The sequence below is a fragment of the Capra hircus genome, chromosome 14 (genome assembly GCF_001704415.2).
Source record: "Capra hircus breed San Clemente chromosome 14, ASM170441v1, whole genome shotgun sequence".
Lineage (NCBI taxonomy): Eukaryota > Metazoa > Chordata > Mammalia > Artiodactyla > Bovidae > Capra > Capra hircus.
The window spans coordinates 56842684-56866128 of record NC_030821.1 but is presented as its reverse complement, the minus strand read 5'-3'; the positions used below and the strand labels follow the sequence as shown (position 1 = coordinate 56866128).

The 23445-nt window shown below is 38.7% G+C and overlaps 1 protein-coding gene across 1 annotated transcript in view; it reads right to left on the bottom strand.

Annotated features, from left to right (window-relative positions):
• TOX (thymocyte selection associated high mobility group box) overlaps nt 1-23445 on the bottom strand; it is a 309395-nt gene that overhangs the window by 267365 nt on the left and 18585 nt on the right. The gene's annotated exons all lie outside the window — the stretch shown is intronic.

Here is a 23445-nt window from a genome sequence, read left to right as displayed (position 1 = left end):
CAGAGAAAAGATGGAGACACAGGAATTTATGTACAACACTCAGGGGGAGCATGAAATGCCAGGCCTTTGGAAACAGAGGTCCAGCATCATGAGGAGGCCATGCCAGGTTTAAGATTTCATGCAAGAGAAAGTAAGGAGCCAGTAGAAGAACAAGGAAACCCCTTTGTGACTAAGAAAGATCACACAACCCTTTGTTACATGTAAGCAGATCTGAAGGCAGGGACAACAGATAAAGGCTCTTTCAGGGACACAGCCATGAGATGGTACTGGTGAAAACAGGAATTCCGGCACATTCCAAGAAGACAAATTGACAGCATTTACTGATGTGATAAAGTGTGCAAAGAAGAAATCCAGATTTTTAGCCAGAAGGACCCAGAAGAACAAAGATGATAATGGCAAAACTGATGAAAGAGAGTTGATAAGTTTGACTCTGGAGATGTTAGCCTAAAAAAAAAAAATCTGTAAAAATAATACATAAAAATCATAGGATTTGATGTCTACTGATGTTAGTATTTTGGTCAGCATTATAGTCACTGCATGAACCATGGCCACAGATGTGTCGACTAGAGAAGTAAAGGCAAAGAGAGAAAGGCAGCAGCTGAAGTCTGACAAAGACTCCTCGATCAAACTTTAGTCAGGCTCCTCTGAGCCCTCTTCCAACCATGTCTCGACCTTGAGCTGCAACCTCTGTCTTTGCAGTGTCCAGTTTCAGCAAGAATTCTTCTAAGCCAGTTTAGAGAGAATCCCTCCCATCCTCAATATCTGATCAAATTCCCCATCTCCCATCATCCTGTCCATTGTATCTGATCACCCTTGCCTGTCTCCAACAAGAATCCTGTGAGGTCAGTCTCACAAGAATGACCCCTGCCCACAATTACCCTTAATAATCTCCCAGCCTCCAATCTCTCTTGCAAGCTAGCTCCCTGACTATAAATCCCCACTTATTCTTGTTGTATTCAGAATTGAGCCTAGTTTTTCCCCACTGCAACAGTCTTGACACCACCTGTCACAATAGTCTGGATTAAAGCCTTCCTTATCATTTTGACAAGTTTCAGAATAATCTTTTCTTTAACAAGGGTCAAGTCAAATGGATTACCTATTATTAAGGGGTCATGCGCCAGTCTATGTCTGATGCAGGATACAGCATGCTTGGAGCTGGTGCATGGGGATGACCCAGAGAGATGTTATGGGGAGGGAGATGGGAGGGGGGTTCATGTTTGGGAACGCATGTAAGAATTAAAGATTTTAAAATTAAAAAAAAAATTTAAAAACAAAACATTTTAAATCTTAAAAAAAAAAAAAAAAAGAGTCTGTGAGAAGGGGAGACAGAGTTCCATTTCTTAGGAAGGAGAAAAATAATTATCAAATAGCAACAAAACAACAGCTCTGACCCCATCAAGAGCAATACTAGAATATCATTTGTATCATACTTTATAAAACAATTTCACATATATTATCTTACAGTTAAATCCTCACAGAGAATGAGATGGTTGGATGGCATCACCAACTCAATGGACATAAGTCTGAGCAAACTCTGGGAGATAGTGAAGAACAGGGAAGCCCGGCGTGCTGCAGTTCATAGGGTCACAAAGAGTCAGACACAATTTAGGGACTGAAAACAACAATAACAAATTCTCACAACAGTCCAAAAAGTCATAGAATTTTTTCATTTTTCCCAAACAAATCAAAAGTGGAGAAAGTCAGAATGCGCCAGGGTCACACAGCTCCTGTACCATCAGGAGCTAGGGTATCAAAAACCCGCCAACTGCTCAAGGCAGTTCTGGTCCGGGGTGAACATGTCTGAGGAATTCTACTGCCATCACAGATGACCACTTCTCTTTAAATTAAAAATATGCCCCTGAATTTAAACCCTATAACCATGGAAGTAAATGCCCTTGGTTCTGCCAGTGAGCACCTACTTCCTCCTACGTTCTCGGAGGCCCAGTGTCTACGCTGGAACCCCAGCTCCATCTGTCTCCTGCAAGTTTGGATGGAGATAGGTCACCTGTTCTTGAGGCTCCATCTAAGTTTAACAGTATCTCCTTCAGATCTTTTTCATCATGAAGTCTCTGTAACAGTGAGGTCATTCACTTCCTCACTGGGATATGACCAGGAAAAGCATGAAGCTTGGTACTCAAGAATGTGTGTCTCATGGCCCTGATCCCCGGATTTCTGAGGGCCCCGCTTATAGAGCTCCCCAAACATACAGAATATATACAAGCACAGAAGTGCTATCGCTCTGGCACAGAGTACTGCTCCTGCACTGACTCTTTCCTGGTGAGAGTTGGAAGGTTCTAGATAGTCTTGATGAGAGACTAAAATCTGTCCAGACTAAGAGCCTGAACAATTGACATTTTATTTACATGGCTGATACTGAATGAAGTTCAATACTTATTGATTGTTGCTTGTTTGCTAAGGGCTATGATGTAGAAAATGTGCCATTACAAAAAAAAAAAAAAAAAAGGAAAACTTACTTTTTGGACTATAAAGAATAGAGGCAAATGAAAGTCTGACAATCCTACCTAGAGAACAATAGTCTTGTCCCTTTAACTCATGGTAAGACAAATGTTAAACATAGTAAGTTTTGCCTTCTGAGGCAGCCTTGGCTGCACTTAGGAATGCCTAGAGTCATTGCCAGTGGAAGGTGAGTCAACTCAGGAGGAAAGAAAGGAAGACAAAGGGAAATGGAGGAGAAAGTATTATCCACACAACAGGTAAATTATGAAAACTACTAGTGCTATCACCAAGGATCATAAAGCCTAATTCTACCTGTGCTATATTCCAAGCTTGGGCACTGGTAAAGTTTCATGGGCCAATTCATGAGCCTTGGGACTAGAGCAGAGAGAGCAAGTAGCCTGAGCGGCTGTCATATCTCAGTCATCACTCTTCCTCCAGGAACCTGGGACAGCAGCCCCTCCCACTGGGAGAAGGACACCTGTGATGTGGTGGAAATTAGAAATTTTTACATGCTGCATCTGACAGTGCACTTGGAAAGTTTTTTAATGGAAGAAATCTGATTCTTGCATAGAAAAGGAGTTTTCAAGTTAATTCAGGATCACAGCACAAATGAGCTGAGACAGCAAACTTAGGTTAGCTCCCACACAAGATTCCTGCAACTCCTTAAACTATACCTTTATTTGCTTACGTTTTTTTTTCCCTGTTATTGTAAATAGAAGAGGAACTCAAAATATCTATGGTGACTTCAAGTTTCACATTCTGATTGAATTTTCAGAGCACCATTCAATATCCGTGAAAAGTAGCACTCGGAAAAATATCTTTACGTGATTTCTAAGAAAAGTAGAATACAACACCTCTGAAGGTATTGATTATGTTACTTGGGAAAGCTCTAATAACTGCGGCTTGTCAGGCAGAATGAAGCATCCTTTGGCATCATGTTCAAAGCAACAGTGAAGGAGAGGATAAAATTGAGGCAAAGGAATAACAGGTAATTCCATCCTATTTTAAAAAGCCAGATAACTGACACTGGGAGTTATTTGAAAAGGCAAATACTGGATGGCAGGCTTTCCATGGCTACTGTAATTCTATACCTTTACCAAAAACTTGTGTATGTATTTATTTCCATTTTCCCATAATTTAAATCAAATCACTGAATATTTATAAAGGAGAGAAAAAAGAAAACTATTTAACCTTGAGCCATAATAATCAGAGATTTATTTTAATTTGGTTCTCTACTCTGAATGTTTCCAGTCAACCCCCGCAGTGATTTGATTCATTGTGACTATCTGAGAATAGCTTTTTGAGACAGCAACATCATTTCAGCTGGATTCTCATCTTGCCTTACTCTTGTTAATACCATTTGATAAGCCCATAACTAGTAATTTTTGGATATTATTTCAATTTTATTTTGTAACAATTTATATTTGTTCAGCTTGATTTTAATTTGGAAAAGGCTTATATATATATATATATATATTGTTTTTAATTAAAGGAAAACCACTAATGCTGTAAAAGTCTGCTTTTAAAAGAAAATCTTTTACAGAGAATCAGGGAATTGAAAGTATCATTTGTCAGTGGGTCACTTTGGGCAGACTTCATCCATGAGACCTTGAGGACATAAGCTGGGAGGTTTTCTTGAGTCAAACAGTACTGTGAAATCTATAACAACCAACAGTAGGGGGTTGCTTCAAAGAGTGTGATTGCACAACTAAAACTATCTTAAAATACATTTATGGATATGAATTTTATTTAATTAATGCCTCTATGTCCTGTACATATCTACCCTTCACACAACTGTTAAACATATTCATTTAATGCCTCCTAGGTGTGTGCACAATAGTCACTGTTAAGGGGATAGAATGATGAACAATATAGGGATCTTGTCCTCAAGGGAAAAGAAAGCTAAAATTTGTGGGACACCTACTATGTGCCATACCTTAAACTGTATCTTTGTTACAACTACAATCATTCTCAAGAATAATCTTAAGAAGTCATATGACTTTTGTCAGCTAAGTGAGAAAAAGGCTTTTAAGTTTTCTCTTAACGTATCTTCATTACTATATCTCCATACTTGTGAATTTGTATGATTTCTCTATAAATTAATGAGAGAAAGAAGCTATGTCCCTTATGCCTTCCCTTTCTCTAGTCTGAAGTTAGGGAGGAAAAGAACCCCACGTTTATCCAATTTCATTTCTCCTTAACCCACCCCCTTCATTATTTTCTTAAAAGAACTCACAGTCAGTTAGAGATTTGCACTTAAGAGGCTATTTCTGGGCTTCTGTTGCTGTATCTGGGGTGAGGGAGTGTGGGTAAGCAGAGAAAACCTGACTCCAGTACAGGCTTTCCTTTGTACCTCGATGGACAATCAACAGACTAAGTCAGGAAAGGAATTCCAAGTATAGTTGCCTTAATAGGCTAAAATTAGAACGAGGGGTAGGACAGAGAAAGAAAGAACAGAAAAGCAGGCAGAGAAGCAAGGAGAGGCTGTATAAATGCATTTTGTAAACTCTTCCTCTTGGAACCTACAATTATTTTTATATTTATTTAAGCAAAATTTTAAATAACCATTTAAATGCTAGCTGTCTCTACATTAAATCCTCTTAGTTCGAGCTTACCAATCAAACTGTCCTACGATCAACAACTCAGATGACATTTTAAGAGTCATTCCCATATATTTGGTTATTAGACAGGTTTACTGGAAAAATAAAATAAAAATGAGTGCCTGATCATTTCAGTTTTTAATCCAACACTACAAGGAACATTTACGCAGATGAAATATACTTGTAATAACAGTGCTTAGAAATAAACACTATTAAGAAAGCTTAGGGAATGATTATATTTTATTCAATAGGAAAAAAAAAAAAAACAGTTGAACTCTGCTCTTGTCTTCTGTTTCAACATTATGTCTCTGTCCCTCCTCCTCTTGTAATAAATATTCTCTTGCCAGCCCTGTTACTGACAATAATGTAGGTGAACTCTGCACCATGGACATCTGTCATTATTAATGACCATGGGAGAGAGAAACGATAACTCACTCTTTTAGGAACCAAGAGAGCAAAACGCTATAGAAATTTCCTTTCACATTTTCTGACGCTAGAGTATTTACATTTAGCCTTTTAAAATTCACCAGTAAGCCTCAGTAGCAGAATAGGAAGAAAAAAAACCTCACATTTTAAAATGTCAATTGAATAATACTGTTGACACAGAAGACACTTGTTGCTCTATGGAAGTTTTTATGAAAACAATGTTACATACGCAATGTTTTAGGTATACAATACATATACTCCTTTTAAAGCTCAGCCTATAAAGAAATGTTATGGTAGGAACATTTTTTTTTACTCTCAGGCTTAAATAACTTTTAATATGACTAGCCCACAAAATGCTTTTACTAAAATAAGAGCATTCCATTTAGTAAGTTTATAAAAGTATATATTTATTTTAAATTAGGCCTTTTAGGTATTTGTACTTGAATGTTGAGAGTATTAAAATATTAAGTTTTTATTATCAAAATATAAACGAAATGCTATAGAAACAAAGTAAAAGATATGTGCTGCTTTAAGAACAAAGAGTCCTTATTCACTTCTCAGAAAAATGAGGATGATTGTGCTAATTCTGTGCTGGAAAATAGCCACACGAATCTGTATTAGCCATTTCTTACTGGAAGGACAGATAACATTCTCTAATAAAATAAAAATATACCAATGCATGCAGACATTGTATTCCAAGCTAATTCTCAGGTAACAACCTTCTGTCTCTTCTCAATTTTTAACCACCTACTCTTAGTATCTTTTGCTTCTTGGTATTGAGGCTGACCAAATGTGTCATGAGGGTTATTTTGGCTTTTCCTAAACATAAGGTTTAAGACTTCAGTAGACTGGGGGCTCAGTTTAAGCCACTACCGTGCTCTGCTGCCTTTCTCTTGTCTTCCCACTGCCCCTTGCACTGTTCTATTGACGTGTGAAACTCTAGAAATGTCAGCTTTTGTCAACATTACAGTCTACACTGTTATTAATACCTTTTTAAGAAAGCATAAAGAGATACTATAAAACAACTTTGTCTTTCAACAGATTTTTAGAAGACAGTAAAATATCCATAAATTTAAAACATTCTCTACTCAAATCCCAAACTGAAATATAGTTTTCCAAATGCAATGCCAAGTATAAATGTAACTGTATATGCCAATGAATACTGTAGTAATAACTCCAGATTTCACATCTGTTTAAATGATAAATCATGCCAAATAATAAGGAAACAAAAAAGTAAGCAATGAAATATGAAAAAAGGATAGTCAGAAGTAGGCCCTACACATCTCCCTGAAAAATGTCAGACTCCTCCAGATACTATACAATAGCAAAAACCAAGACAAATTTTGATCTGAGAAATTTGTAGAATATCTAGCAACCCTTAAGGAAAACAATCCCTCAATTTTTATGTACATACATCAATGAATGAATCAATAAATCAACAATAATTAGATTCCAATTACATATTCCACCAGCCACCAAAAGGTACACTTAACTGAAATGTTTGTCTACACTCACTTTCAGAAAAAATTAAATCCAATCAAACATTTGGTTTTTTTAATTATATAACACCAAAATAACAAATTTGAAATTGTCATTTTCCATTTTGTTTTCAGTGCAGATGGAAATACACTAAAGAAAGGCAGCAGGCTCTGTGTTGGGAGAGGGTCTCTTCAATTTTATCAAATGATCCTAGCACTTCTCTTATTATTAGAGAAGCGAGACTAAGGGTGTGAGGTTTGGGAGAACAAGATGGAGAGAGGATTTTCTCTACAAATTTTCCCTCCTCTGAATCTCCTGTTACAAATTTTCAGGTTGAATCAAACCATTCCACCAAAGCTCACAGAGAATAAAATCTATTTGCCTTCTGGGATGTGGGGAGCTGTGGGAAACACATTTTTCCTCTCCCAACTCCATCCCTGCTCTATCTCTCCCCACCTATTCATGTCAGATGACAGAATCAGGCCAAATGGGTTTGTTTCTATCTCTGGTACTGTTTTTGCTTAATAAACTTCCCTCATCAGAGGCCTAGACCATATTCCCACTTAAACTTTTAGTCACTAAAACTAAAAAAGAAGCATCAATAAACATTTTAGGGACATAAAATCATTCCATTCAGCCAAGTGTTTGAAATGAAATTAGTTCAAAACACTTTATCCTTAAGATTGCAAAAACATTGTGATACTAAATATTCAATATTATCAGTCAGGCAAATTGGCCCGGGTCAAATGAGCAAATTTTTTAAATGAGATTGCTAAATTTCTCAACTTGATAGCTTCGTAATAAATAATGTGCTTTCTATTCAAGCTGTACATTAAGTCTTTTATGTGGCCTAAGGCACTCTCTGATGGCTATGCCCATTACAATGTAGCCATAGAAACTGACACATTTATTTCTTGGATTAGTGTGCCATTGAAAATATTAATATGATGCAGTAAATGGGGATTTAATCTAATCTACTGATGGTAGGATGAAGTTAGTAAAAGGTTGAGTGCCCTTATGGAGAAAGAAAGATTATATCTGCAGAGAGAAGCTTGTTACTGGTTACAAAGATCAACTAAACAGCCTATGACATATTATGCACTTTCTACGTTTAAACAGACTTTGTCAAACTCAGCATGGAGGCTTTCTGCAGGCCAAAGAATGCTTTTTCACACATATATTAAAGATTTCAACATCCAAGTTGAAACACCTTTTATCTATAAGCATAAACAAAATAGGACTCCTCTCACAACTTACTTTGTGAAACATGGCACACAGGGTGAAACTGACATGCCCAAATCCATTTTGTTAATAGTAAAATTTGTTTTATTTTGACTTGAAAGTGTTTGCTTAGCCTTTCACCTCTGCCAAGGGTTACCAAAAAAAGAAATATAGAAGAACTTCACCAAAGAAAGCCAATTTTATTTAACATGTCCTGAGAAAATGCAGCTTATCAATTTCACCATTCATTTTGTTAATTTCTAACTGGAAATCAAATACCGATAAATACTCCTTTTGTTGTGGGATAGATCACACTTGACTCTGATGCTTCCTAATAATTCATAGGATTCCAGGTCTGTCCCCCCCCCTTCACTCTGCAGCAAACTACATAAATTTCAAAGATATATTCTGACAGATGAGGCATTATTGAAAAGCAAAGTACAGCACTTTGTCCTTGAAAAGTTAACATGTAATGCCATAAAGTATTCAAATAATAATTTACTCAATCTTTCAGGGTAATTAATTAAAATGCTCGAGATGTTGGAGAAAATCACCTTGAGCTTATAAAACTGGAAAGCCCCCCTTTTCCTCTCTGCATGCAAGCTGCCCCTGCAGACCTACCACATGCTTTCCCAGTTATAGGGTTTGATTTCAGAAGATAATAAATAGCCAGGATCTAATTTTGCCATGTCACAACCGATTATGTTTCACAAGAAAAGGTAGAGTGCTCACCTACCAGATGAAGGTGAAACATAAAACCACTTTTATTTATGTCATGTGTCCAAATTCAACTCAACCTGGCCCTGGGTACTGTGAGTATGTGGACTTCCATTGTCATGTGAATTTATGTACCTCGAGAAAGTGTCAAATATAAACATAAATTTAATCAAAGATCTGGAAACCTTTATTGCAGAAAAAAATAAAACACACTTTTGACATCTAATATAAATTATTTTAATGTGTTTTGTTACTACATTTCAGAAGGTCACAAAGAAAGAATAAGACATTAAACAGACACAGTCTATGACTATCTTAATTCAGGTGATGATTATAGCCATATAATTTAGACCCAGATTCATTTTTAAAGGCTTTTTTTTTAAACTTTCAGAAGTTCATGTCCACTCACTATCTTAATCAACTGTAGTGGTAAGTTGTTCAACTGTAACAACGTAAAGGAAAATTTATCATAAGAATTTATATTTCCAATGGGAATATCATCAGGCCTGAGTCTTTGATCCTCTGAGTAAAACGAAAGCCTCCAGACATTTTCTGGATGAGCTAGGTCACAAATATGTTTCTAGATCACGAATATAACCATTCCAGCAATACATTTTGGGTACAGAATCGAAGCAAAGTGTAGACATCAGAGCTCCTGTTGATGTTCATGTCAGGAGGATAAAGCAGAAGGCTGATAACAATAGATTAACAAGGCCCTGGTATTACTCAGCCGTTCCCTTCAGTTGGGTAGGCTTTGGACAGAATTTTAATGACTAAAAAAATTGCATATGATGAATAAGGATGTCATTTTCAATTAACGTGAACAAAGGATCATCCCCATATTTGGCAAATGAGGTAGCCGTGGTGTAAGAAAAGCTGGGACATTCACAGACAATGCATCACCCTCGCGAACCAAAACAAGCTCATGACATTTGGGTACCCTTGCTCTGACGCTGCTGTTTGTTTCTAGCAGGTACTTACCACCCATAGGTTAAAGAGGCCCTAAGAACCTCCCACTAACTAAAAATAATACTGACTTGAATATTGTTAGGAGTTAGTGAGGGGTCACCCTAAACCTAGATGGCAAAACGCGTCAGCACCCGTTTACTCAAGACAAAACACCTTGAAACCTAAAAACAACTTACAACTGGTATCCATGACCAACTGGAAATCCAAATCGCAATAAACTTTGACCTCGAGGGAACTTACTTTGCAGAAGGATTTCGAAGAGTGCCTCAGGCTGACAGGAAAGGGAACGAGTTCACTCAGGACGCAGAAGGAGCTCAGGGTGTAGCATGTGCGACTTGCTCAGAACGTAATGTACGTGCCTAGGACGTAACATGCGTGCGTGTTCAGGACGTAATACACGTCCCCAGAACGTAGCATGTGTGTGTGTTTAGGATGTAGCATGTGAGGGTTTCATGGGACAGCCTTTATTTTCCGTCATTTCCTGTTGAGTTTCCTCACTAGGAGCCTGCCTTGAGTTCACTTGGTTGCGCTACCACCATAGCGACCTCTTTCAGCTCTTCAGTGGTCTGGTGGGAGATTCAGTTAGAGTTCCTGAAAGTCCCTTTCAGTTCAGTTCAGTTCAGTCGCTCAGTCGTGTCCGACTCTTTGCGATCCCATGAATCGCAGCACACCAGGCCTCCCTGTCCATCACCAACTCCCGGAGTTCACTCAGACTCACGTCCATCGAGTCCGTGTTGCCATCCAGCCATCTCATCCTCGGTCGTCCCCTTCTCCTCCTGCCCCCAATCCCTCCCAGCATCAGAGGTTTTTCCAATGAGTCAACTCTTCTCATGAGATGGCCAAAGTACTGGAGTTTCAGCTTTAGCATCATTCCTTCCAAAGATATCCCAGGGTTGATCTCCTTCAGAATGGACTGGTTGGATCTCCTTGCAGTCCAAGGAATTCTCAAGAGTCTTCTCCAACACCACAGTTCAAAGGCATCAATATTTTGGCGCCCAGCCTTCTTCACAGTCCAACTCTCACATCCATACATGACCACTGGAAAAACCATAGCCTTGACTAGAGGGACCTTAGTCTGCAAAGTAGTGTCTCTGCTTTTGATAATGCTGTCTAGGTTGGTCATAACTTTTCTTCCAAGGAGTAAGCGTATTTTAATTTCATGGCTGCAGTCACCATCTGCAGTGATTTTGGAGCCCCCAAAAATAAAGTCTGACACTGTTTCCACTGTTTCCCCATCTATTTCCCATGAAGTGATCGGAAAGTCCCTTAGGTGTCTCCTATTTTAAGAATTGGGCTGTCAGAAGTGACTTCTCAGATTCAGTGATTACCAGGGGAGTCCATTCACTCTTTGGTGGCACGTAAGAGCCTCAGGGAAGCAAGACCAGCCTTACTTAATTCGAAGAATTAACCATAAGTTCTGTGACTAATACTACCATCCCCTCTGAGAATGCAAGGCTCTATGATCAGCAATCTCCAGTGACAGCACAACAAACTGAAGACCCCACCAGACTCGATTTACTGGCCATTGATGTGATCAAGTGCTTTCTGTGTACTATGGCCAAATATGAAATCATTTTTCCCCTCGCATCTTCTACTGGGGTACACAAAGTTAAACAATCCGGCAGGACTTCTCAGTCTTTTATAAGCTAACATGTAGTGAATCTTTTGAGAATGTATGCAATTCAGTACAGTTCAGTTGCTCAGTCATGTCTGACTCTTTGCAACCTCATGAATCGCAGCACGCCCGGCCTCCCTGTTCATCACCATCTCCCGGAGTTCACTCAGACTCACATCCATCGAGTCCGTGTTGCCATCCAGCCATCTCATCCTCGGTCGTCCCCTTCTCCTCCTGCCCCCAATCCCTCCCAGCATCAAAGTCTTTTCCAATGAGTCAACTCTTCTCATGAGGTGGCCAAAGTACTGGAGTTCAGCTTTAGCATCATTCCTTCCAAAGAAATCCCAAGGTTGATTTCCTTCAGAATGGACTGGTTGGATCTCCTTGCAGTCCAAGGGACTCTCAAGAGTTTTCTCCAATACCACAGTTCAAAAGCATCAATTCTTCGGTGCTCAGCCTTCTTCACAGTCCAACTCTCACATCCACACATGACCACAGGAGAAACCATTATGTTTTCTTTTTTTTTCACCTAGGACAACTTTTCTTTCATGGAGCACCTATTAAAAACTTCATAAAACACTCATATTCTCAGCAAATAGTCTGGAAAACCTTGCTGTAGGTAACTGCACTAAAGTTATTATCAGCATATTTATTGCTCTGTTATTCAAGTTTATCCTAGATCTGAGAGCTCTTTGTCTTTGGTAGTACCCATGTTGTTTCCAATGTGTAATATCATCTACATCAAGAGATGGACATTGTGCATCCTTTGTGCATTTCTAATGAAATTTGAAAGGTCAAACTAGAGAATGCCAAGAGCACCCAATAGTAACAGAAGCCTTTCCAAAGAAAGGAAGGGTCCTCGATGCCAAGGAGGATTAGACACAGCTTTCCCAAGGTTATGTGCTCCTTAAAGAAGAAATTGGGATATTCCCAGAACCGCTTGTAGATGAGTCCATAGCATTGTCCACAATTCCTCTTTCTTGTCTTGACTGGCTCCTTCCCTTATTTCACTGCACCTATTCACTCATCTTTTCAAAGCTGCTAACCAACTCCATCTCACCCCTCTGAGCATATGACCCTGCTCTGTTCACTAAGTAACCAGGAACATTGGTGGGCACATCTTCAAGTTGGAGACCTGTAAAATAAATCAATCACCTTCTATATTTTTCCTTATTTGCTTTCTCCAGTGGCAAAGCATTGGTGCCCCTTTTTCCACTGAAGGCAGCACCCAACCAGCTCCACTTTGGCCTCAGTGGGTCTTAGATTGTTTCCACAAGATCTGGCTGCAGCGTTTCACCACTCACTCTGCTTATGCAGCAGCACTACCTTCTCCATATAAATATACTCAAAAATAACCACTCCAGCTGCCTGCCTCCCCCAAGTACAACTCAATCTCTTTCCTTCCTCCTCAGGCAAATGTATTGAAGAGACACCCACACTCTCAGTCTCGACAGCCTCAATTCTTCTCATTCCTAAATCCATCATTATCTGACTTCAAGACTCATCACTCCATTAAAACTACTTTCATCAAGTTGCTGATTATGTCCATATTGGCAAATTCTGTGGCCATTTATCCATCTTTATCTTATAATAATATTCACTATTGACAATATACTCCCTAGAACTCCTTATTCTCTTGGCTTCAGTGAAATCAGTTCAATTCAGTTCAGTGTCTGACTCTTTGCAACCCCATGGGACTGCAGCATGCCAGGCCTACCTGTCCATCACCAACTCCCGGAGTTTACTCAAACTCATGTCCATTGAGTTGGTGATGCCATCCAACCATCTCATCCCTCTGTCATCCCCTCTCCTCCCGCCTTCAATTTTTCCCAACATCAGGATCTTTTCCAATGAGTCAGTTTTTCACATCAGGTGGCCAAAGTATTGGAGTTTCAGCTTCAACATCAGTCCTTCCAATGACATCCCTCTATCCTAGTTCTGATTCTTTTAAAATCCTTCCTCTGGTCATCACTTAAAACTTGGGCTCCCCCATGATTCCATTCTTGGTCTGTTATTCTTCATTCACAATAAGTTATTCCTGGATAATACAAACAGACAGGTCTGGGTTTTAATCTTAGTTTTTTGCTTAGCTCTTTAGCCTGTTTTTTCATCTGTAACTTAATGATAGCAGCTCTTTTATAGGGTTGTTATAATAATTACATAATCCATGTAGAGTATACATACATACCTGGTACATGGTATCAATAAATGTTGTTGTCACGTTAGGAATGATTTTCTTTTCCAGTCACTGTCATCTAACCAATCGTCCATATCTGATTTTCTCTCTTGTATACATCACAAATCTTTCCATTGATTTCTGCCATGTTAGATCAATGTTGCCACTTCATTCTCCCTTCATCTACCTGAAGATCAATGGTTTTCAAAACTTCTTCTAAGAACTCCTAGGATTCCTCTTTTTATATCTACTATATTTATTAAATTTCAGTATATACTTTTGAAAAAAGCTTTTGTTGGTACAAAAAGTCAGAAGTCTATCAGGTCTGATAAATTACTAGTTGGCATTCCTGTTTTCCATCCTGTCTTTACAAATCCATTCACTGCATTAAAGCCAGAGTACTCTCTCTACAATCTACATTGGATAGGCTACTTCCTCAATAAAACGTTTAAATGGCTTCTTATAAACATCAACAAATAAATGTCAACCTCTCTAACACAACCCATGAGGCCAGAGTCTAAGCCCAGCTTCGATCCCTCTTCTTCTAGCAAAACCAATCTGCAAGCACTTCCCCAAGGGCTCAGGATGAACCACATGAGTGCTGCTAAATCACTTCAGTCGTGTTCAACTCTTTGCAACCCTGTGGACTGCAGCCCGCCAGGGCCCTCTGTCAATGGGATTCTCCAGGCAAGAATACTGGAGTGGGTTGCCATGCCCTCCTCCAGCACGACCCACACTCTCTGTTTATGTTGGTCTCTTGATCTGGGAAACACTTTCCACCTTTCATCTGGCTAATTCTTACTGGATTCTTCATTTCCCATCTTCTACTCCAGGAAGTCTTAAGTCCAGACTGGATCAGGGCCTCCCTTTGTCCTCTCTATGCATTGTTCTGCTATAGCATCTTCCACAATACAGTGTATTAATAATCACCTATTTATGTGTCTCTCTACCCTACCAGATTGTGAGCTTTTAGGGAAAACGACTGTATCCTGTTTATCCTGAACTCCCCATGCCTAGGTCAAGATAAGTGTACTAGAAATGTTTGTTGTTCAAATATAAACTGTGTATTCTTGAGAAGCAACAAGGTGTAGCAGAAAGAGCATTGGACAGGACCGGCAAACAGGTGGTGAGCGCCTTTTGGTAACCTCACCAAAACCAGTGATCACTGCGTCTAGAAGAGGGATGGAGGCTGCCTCTGAGCTGAGCCAGGAAACCAGAAGACCTATTAGCACTTTCTCCATGGGCATGGAATGGGGTCACAGTAGACCTCCTGTGACTGTGACCTTTCTGCCCTTGCTACATAGGCTCCAAGGGGAAAGTCTCCTTCCAATCCTGGCTTCATCACTTACGAGCTACCAGTTATTTATTATGCCTGAGCTTCATCTCTCTGTAACTGTGTCCACTCTCTATCACAGTTGCTAAGAAATAATGTAGATACAAGCATTTACAGAAGTGGATAGTCCTTGAACAAACTGGGTCTTAGTATTATTTTAATTCCTAACAGAATCAAGCAATGGTGGTAAATGCTCAGTTAACATCTAATGAATGATTATCTATCACTGCTATTAGCAATCATATATATCTATCATTGTATCTATCATATATATTATCATGATATTCATTATATCTTGCCATTGCCTAAGTGCTCTGCCATATTTCAATTACTTCTGACATATTTCAGTTGCTAAAAGTGCTTTTGAGTCAACTATTGGGAATGGTGTTACTTCAGAAATGTTTCTTTTAAGCTTGGCTAAGTAAATAAACATTTACAGTTATCTGTACACCTTCATAATGTGGGAATCCCCATCTAAAAATCTACATAAAGTCTTTTATTTCTACTGTAAGGTACAAACTTTTCTGCTCAGTTGCACTTGTAACTGGGACTTGTCTGCCTGAAAATACATTCTTGCTTCAGTATATATATGGTTAATTAAATAAAAGAGTTACATGGTAACTTGAGTGTCTTAGCTACAAGTCCTATTTTATTTCAAATAATTCAAGCTTTCAAAAATAACTCAGGAGGAATCAATAGATTTGATCAACTTTTATTGGTCTGTTGCTAAGTGCCAATAACAAAATCTCCTGCAGAGAATATCACATCATTTACTCATAGTCTTGTTACACTAAACAAGATAAATAATCATGACATCAAAGTATCAAAAAAGTGATCAGAAATTATTTGCTGAAAAATTATGATAAACTAAAACATAGTATAACAGAGCATGATTCCCATTTGGTTAAAATTACATGCTTTCCAGATTGTGTAGTACTCAATATATGTTAAATGCATCTCTAATAACATAAACATTTATTCTTAAATAAAAATAAAACATTTATTCTTAAATAAAAATAGTAAAAACAGCGGAAAGTTACATCCTAAACTGTTGGCAGAGGTTATTTCTGGAGGTAGAATTGGATGGGAAGGTGGACCTTTTATTTTGTTTATGTCTGCATAATTTATAATATAAACACAAGAATAAGTTGTATAATTATTACATAATATTGGGCTTGAAAGATTTATCATCATCGTAAAATTCTTAATTATTACTATGGGTGATAATAACAACTGGGTTTGAAAGACTTTGTAATTAAGATTTTAAAACAGAAAACCAGTAATTGGCATGAGTCACAGTATAGAAGGATTTGTGAAGCAGTGCAGAATTTGGAAATAAATACACAGACTGTACTTTTAACAGGTTTGACAGTTCTGAAGAATGAGCAGTATTCCACAAAGTTATCTATGTCCCCAAGGAGGTATACATTTTTGCGGACAACTGTATAAGGGAAACACATATTTCAGTCACCTTTCATCCTAGTTTCTAAAGAAAGGACACTCAAAGAGCCTTTTTGTCTTACTGATGTCACTGCACTAGGTAGCAGCACAAAAAGCCCACCGCTACACTGTATCCCAAAATAATGATAAGAGTGAAAACTAGACCATAATTTCTTTTCCTAATATCTGAATACCATTATTCACCATTTACTAACATTTGCATTTCTTTTACAGCACCATCACTAACTTATATCCTCATTATGCAAATATCTTATACAGCCTATAATATCCTAAATGCCCAAGGGTAGGAATTATATCTAATCATAATTGTACCTCCCATGGCTTTGTCAATTTTTGTTTAGGGAAGTAATTGAGGTCACTCATTTTAGGACATAATTCAATTTTGCAATTAGATACATAAAGAAAATATTTACTTTAAAAGTCATTTTTTTTTAGCTTTCCATAGATGTTTCAGAGATATAGTCTAGCACATTAAAAGAATATACTTAAGATTTCTAATATTTACTTCAAGGGGAGCTTATTGACTTTTCATGTACTTAGTTTTCCCAAGAATACCCTGAAAGAAAAGTTATACTAAATATAATAAAAGAGAAGCAGATTCTTGTACATTCTTTAAAAATAAGACTTCCATAAGATGAAATAAACTAGCATTTCCTTGAGTGTTCTCCCTGAACCATGATTTGACTGTTTAGGCAGACATGCTGGTTACCTCCTAACTTCATGATTTCAACAGAACCAGTGGACTATAGAATAGATGTCTGGAGATGGATTTACATCAGCTCACTTATTAGTATATTCCTATTGTGTCAGGTGGCTCTAGGGGTAAAGAATCCACTTGCCAACGTAGGAGATTCAAGAGACGCGGGTTCGATCCCTGGGTTGAGACTAGTCCCCTGGAATAGGAAATAGCAAGCCATTCCAGTATTCCTGCCTGGAAAACTCCATAGACAGAGGGGCCTGGTGGGCCCCAGTCCATGGGGCTGCAGAGTCAGACACCACTAAGCGTGCACACACACACACACAATTCTGTCATTTACTAGCCACATGATTTTAAATAATTCACTTAAATGCTCTGACCCTCAGTTTCCTTTACTATGTAAGGGATCGCCAACTCCCTCTGCCCCCAAGAATTGTTAAACATTTCAAATGTATATACAAACGCCCTGAAAACAATAAGGGAGAATACCAATTAAAGGATAATCGCTCATTATCAAATTACTTTAAAAGTATAAATGGAATGGTAATGTCTCTTCCACACTCTTATTATCACCTGGTGAGATGGACTAAACGTAGTTTCAAAAATGACTTTAATTAGTTTAATTTTCTAATACCCATTAGCACTCCTAACATGAGGAGCATGAGAGCTTTGGTTCAAGCCCTAATAGGCAAGTCATTACTAAGCCATGTTAACTTCCTTGCACTTTTGTCTATTCACTTTTTACCAACTTCATACCAAAGCTGAAAGTCATAACACACACACAGAGTGCATTCTTCTGGTATAAAAGTGAGTGCCTCTCACCTTTCATGGAATGTGTAATAGTCATACTGTGACAATGAAACCCAGATTGCCCTAAAGTATCTTAGAAATAGTTCTCTAAGCTCTCTCTCTCACACACACACAAATAACAAATCTTTATTTTAGTTAAGAAATTAAAACGCCACTAGAAATCCAAAACAAAGATAATCTGGCTCCCGCTTTGCAGACAATGGTCATAATATCATTTGAGGTAATTACGGAGAAAATAAAAAAGATTGGGAAAGGCACAGAAGATCACAGGAGGAGGGGTGTCCTGTCGACCCTTGTGGGTTTGTTGACACCTCTAGGGGCCACCGCAGGGCAAACACAGCTAAGAGCCAGGTGAAGTGAGTAACTGGTATCTGCAACACTTCTTTTCATGAAAGGCCTTTTGTTCTCTCCATCTGCACCCAACTGGTGTGTCCTGGGTACAACTCTAGGGGCATCTTGGGTCAGAACTTCTTTGCCTGACTTCTTGGGGCCTAATGTGGCAGTTTATTCATGGGATACATTCATCTCAGCAAGTGTATCAGGGCATGAGGCTAGAGCTCCATCCCAGGTGAGACGTACGTTTCACGGTGGCCAGCTGCAGCCCTCGTGTCATCAGCCTCTGTTCTGGGACCTGACCTTGCTGGAAGGTGCCCAGAGCCACATGTGGGGGAGCACCTGGGCTTCAGGAGGCCTGCTAGCACCTTTCAGGACTGGTGTCCCTAACAGGATGCCATGTCTGGGACAGTCCTCTTCTCTACGAGGAGAAGTGCACACGTCTGACGGCACTGGTGTGATCTTACAGCAGTGCCACCAGCTTCAACACCAGTTTGAGGTACTCCAAAGGAGCCTAGTCAATGAGTTTCAGAAGTGATGTTTACAAGCAGCATGAGGCCCTCTGGCCATGCTGATGCTGCCGGAGTGAGTTTTGAGGCAGTAGCAGTATGTGTTCATTGACCACTTCAGTTTTAGGCTGTCTGGGTGGTGTTTTACAATCTTTATCATTTAATCCTCACTATATAAACTTTATAAAAGAAATAGTATTATGGTTTCACTTTGGTTTTTTTTTTTTTTTTGACTGCAACATGTGGTATGGCATGCGGGATCTTAGTTCCCTGACTAGGGGTCGAACCCATATCCCTTGCATTGGAAGCACAGAGTCTTAACCACTGGACCACCCAGGGAGTCCTTATTGTTTCTGTTTTGCAAATGAGAAAACTGAGGCCCAGAGAAGAACAAAAACTTGCCCTAAGTGTTCTCTGATGCCTCTACAAAGTCCCCTGCTTAGAATTCTAATTTGGGCACATTCTACACCAGTGTGTTATTCACTCAGTTGTGTCCAACTCTTTGAGACCCCATAGACTGTAGCGTGCCAGGCTCCTCTATCCTTGGAATTTTCCAAGCAAGAATACTGGAGTGGGTTACTATTTCCTTCTCCAGTTCTACACCAGAGCTGCTGGGAAAAGCCATGTATGAAATTCAAATAAGTCTACAGTTAGCACTCACTCAATTTCTGCTGTGGCTTTGACTGCATAGCTAGACAGGTTGACACTGAAAGGCTCCAGTGCTTTCTTGAGGAATTGAAAAAACTAATTAAAGGGTTTTAAAATAGGTAAACATTATATTTCAGGAACATATGACTTTACTAGTATGCTTCCACGTGTCTTTTAAACATAAAGGTTATCTTTGGTACTTCTTCAACTACTGGTTGTCAAACCAGTTTGTCAACACACATTTTAGTTTTCCAGTTTACTTCATTTTGATCAAAGTGTAAAATTCTTCTTTGCCTTAGCTGAGGTCAATTACTTATGGCTCTATCTGGTCAGGGGGCACATTGAGAGGAAAAGAGCTCGTGAAGCAACCAGCACAGATGCAGGCCCCCTTATTGCAGCTAAGGTACCTGCTAAGTTGCTTCAGTTGCGTCAGACTCTTTGTGACCCCATGGACTGTAGCCTGCCAGGCTCCTCTGTCCATGGGATTCTCCAGGCAAGAATACTGGAGTTGGTAGCCATTCCCCTTTCCAAGGGATCGTCTCGACCCAGGGATCAAACTCAGGTCTTCTGCATTGCAGGAGGATTCTTTATTGACTGAGCCACCAGGGTAGCTCAAGAGAGCTGTAGAAAATGTTTTTTTCAATTTCCTGAGACTTTTGTCTGTAAGACATTGACCTAGTCATTCCTTCAAGTACAGCATCAGACATTCTAGAATATGGGCTTGTACATGTGAAGCAAAAGGGTTAAAGATGACTGAAAATCGAGCCCTAAGAATATATTTTCCTTTTATGTTATTCTCTCTAAATGTTTAATTTTTTAAGTATAAACTCTTTTCTTTTTCAAACCAAAAACTTCTTGAAGTCAGGGACTCTGCCTTCTTAAATCTTGCTGATAATTTATTGGTTAAAGAGACAGCAGACTGATAGCAGGCAGGCCCATTTGGATAGCCTGCACACTCTCCACTTAAAATAGGAACTTTCAAGGAGTCTAAAACAGCAAAGCTAGGGTTTGTCCCAGTGATATAAGAACTATGACAATGATGACAACAAGCCTGCGTGAGCCGAGCAAGAAACTGAGTTCAGCAAGACCCCTGACTACAGACGCCAATGCTCACTCAGGTTGAGCTAAGCCTCTGAGAGAAAGTGAAAGTGCTAGTCACTCAGTCCTGTCCGACTCTTTGTGACCCCATGCACTGTAGTCTGACAGGCTCCCCTGTCCATGGAGTTTGCCAGGCAAGAAAATTGGAGTGGGTTGCCATTCCCCTCTCCAGGAGATCTTCCCGAATCAGGGAGCAAACTCAGGACTCCTGCACTGCAGGCAGATTCTTTACCATCTGAGCAACCATTCCCAACTCTCTGGGATTCCTTGACCTGTGAGTATCAAATGCCTTTCCTAACTTACCCTATTAATACAATGAAGAATCAGAGAAATCTTTGTCAGTTTCCCACTTTAATAGACTCAAGTTCCCATTGAGCCCAGATGGTTCAGTTTTTTTAAAAGAAATCTCAGTTTTTAAAAAGTGACATTTTCCTGCTAAGACGTCAAGTTGGAACTGGTTAAAACTATGTTCAAAGTTAGCTCTAAGGTCTGCTCCTTGGAAACTCACTGTGTTGTGTTGTTTAGCCATTATACTGATCAGATTTTAATGAATCCTCATGATATGTTATGAAGAACAACTCCATCAAGTTTGTAAGTTTGATGTCTCTGATAAAGAGGCCTCTGGTTGTTTTTAGTCACAGAATCTTTTCATATTATAGAATTTGTTGCTATTGTAGTTTAGTTGCTGAGTTGTGTCCAACTCTTTTGTGACTCCATGGACTTGAAGCCCACCAGGCTCTTCTGTTCATGGAATTTCCTAGGCAAGAATACTGCACTGGGTTGCCATTTCCTTCTCCAGGGGATCTTCCTGACCCAAGGATGAACCCGTGTCTCTTGAATCGGCAGGTGGATTCTATACCACTGAGCCACCAGGGAAGTCCATTATAGAATTTACTGTTTAACAAATCAGCAGATATCCCTGACATTTTAGGCAGGAAAGAATATTGCAGATGATGGAGCTCCTTGTTTTGGAGGAAAGATGAGACGTTAGTAACTTATCCCACACCGAGTGGTTAGCTCTTTAATTAGCATCTACACCCCGGAATTCCTTGTCGATCTCCCTTCTACCACATTAAGCTATAAACAGACCATTTATCCAACTCATTTCATCACCATTACTAATCATCAGAATTATGTAAGAGGTTACCTGGAAGACAGACATCAAACGATTTAGTACCAAATAAATGAACAATTATGTTATTTCAAAAACTATACTGATAAATGTAATCACTGAATAAAATCCAGGCATATAATCAGTTACCTGAGTATTCCTGAACACTTGACATTATAGACTTAAATGAACACACATACCCATAGAGTAGCAGCATTTGGCTCAAATCTCTCTAATTTCTTCAGAGAGGGAAGCAATCAGTCTATGGTGGCATTTGACAGCAGGAAACACATAAGGTGATTATATTTTAACTATTTCCTAGTATATATATTTTAAATGTCATAACTTTAGAAAAGATGCTTAATGTAGTTCTGATGTAAGTACAGTTTGGGAGTGAAATAAAATGATAAAGAAAAACTTCACTGAAGATGGTAACAGACCATACCATATGGCACTCAAAGTCAACCAAATCTCCTTTTGGAAAATTCTCAAAGACCCTAAGAACTGGCTTTCATTTTTTTTAAGGCGAACATTTCTCTTTGTAATGTAAAAGAAAGGTTCTTGATTTTTGTCATTAAATGTAAATGTATTCCATATTTGAATACATGGCATTCCAGTTTCCATTTAAAGACATGGAGTAGAGTTGCGTCTTTTTTTCCCCTAAAATGCAATTACTGAGAAAAGAGCTTTTGAGTGAATTATTTGAAGTAGAAAATCTTAACCTCTCTCAGGAAAAAGGAGCTCTAACATCGGGTGATACGATGCTGAAGTTGTTGCCACAGACACAAACACACACTATGATATCCTGTGTCTTTGTTTCTCTTTCTTTTTGACAAAGACCACAAATAAATATCCCAACATCCTAAAACAGACATGCCAAATTCTGCAAGTGGTTATAATGAAGCCCTTTGAATTATTATAAATGCTCAAATATTAAAAATTCATTGGCAAGGAGAGAGAGGTGCTTTCTATTTGTGGTGCTGAATTCAAACACAACCACTAAGAATGGCTGATTGTCCCAGGCAAGCACGGCTGACAGCCATCAGCAGGTCTGTGCAAACGGTGTATGGAAAAGGTAATAAGAGCTTCAGGAGTATATTTCAACCCGTATAATAAAGTAATTGTGAAAGTGTAATTGCAGTCTGCTTCCATACCATATAAGGGTAAGGAATGAGATGTTAAGAAAATACGAGATTCACAGAATTATATTGTAAGAAACTTTGCAATGACTGTCTCCCAGAATATGCAGTATTTGTCAGAAAAATCATTTTCAGTACACAGTAGTGTTTATCTTTGGAAATCCATTATGATGGACCTGAACAAAATGAACATTGATTAGTTTACCATTTTAAAAAAATGCTCCCTGAACTTAAAAGCAACTTCAAATATAAAAGTGTTATTGGATAATACTAAGCAACTGATTTCAGCTCATTAAAAGCACTGATTTAAAAAAAAAGAAGAATTGCACATAAACCCTGTTCTTTATTTCTGAAAGATACCTAGTTTACATTTCCAAAAATTTAAATATTTGTAAGATTAGAATTTCAATTTTAAAAAATTCATTCCTTGGGCTACTTCAGAAACAATCACTATTGGCTTAAGTTACCAAGTTATTGTATCCCACAGGCTATCAATTGCTCTCATAGCAAGACTTGAGAACAGGCAAGGAATGCTGGGTCTACTCTCAGTCAAACCATCTCGACTAAAAATAGGAAAAGGAGGAGGGAAGGGAAACGTGTGAATGAACATAGGGATGTTCAGCACTTAATATGAATAGTACTGAGG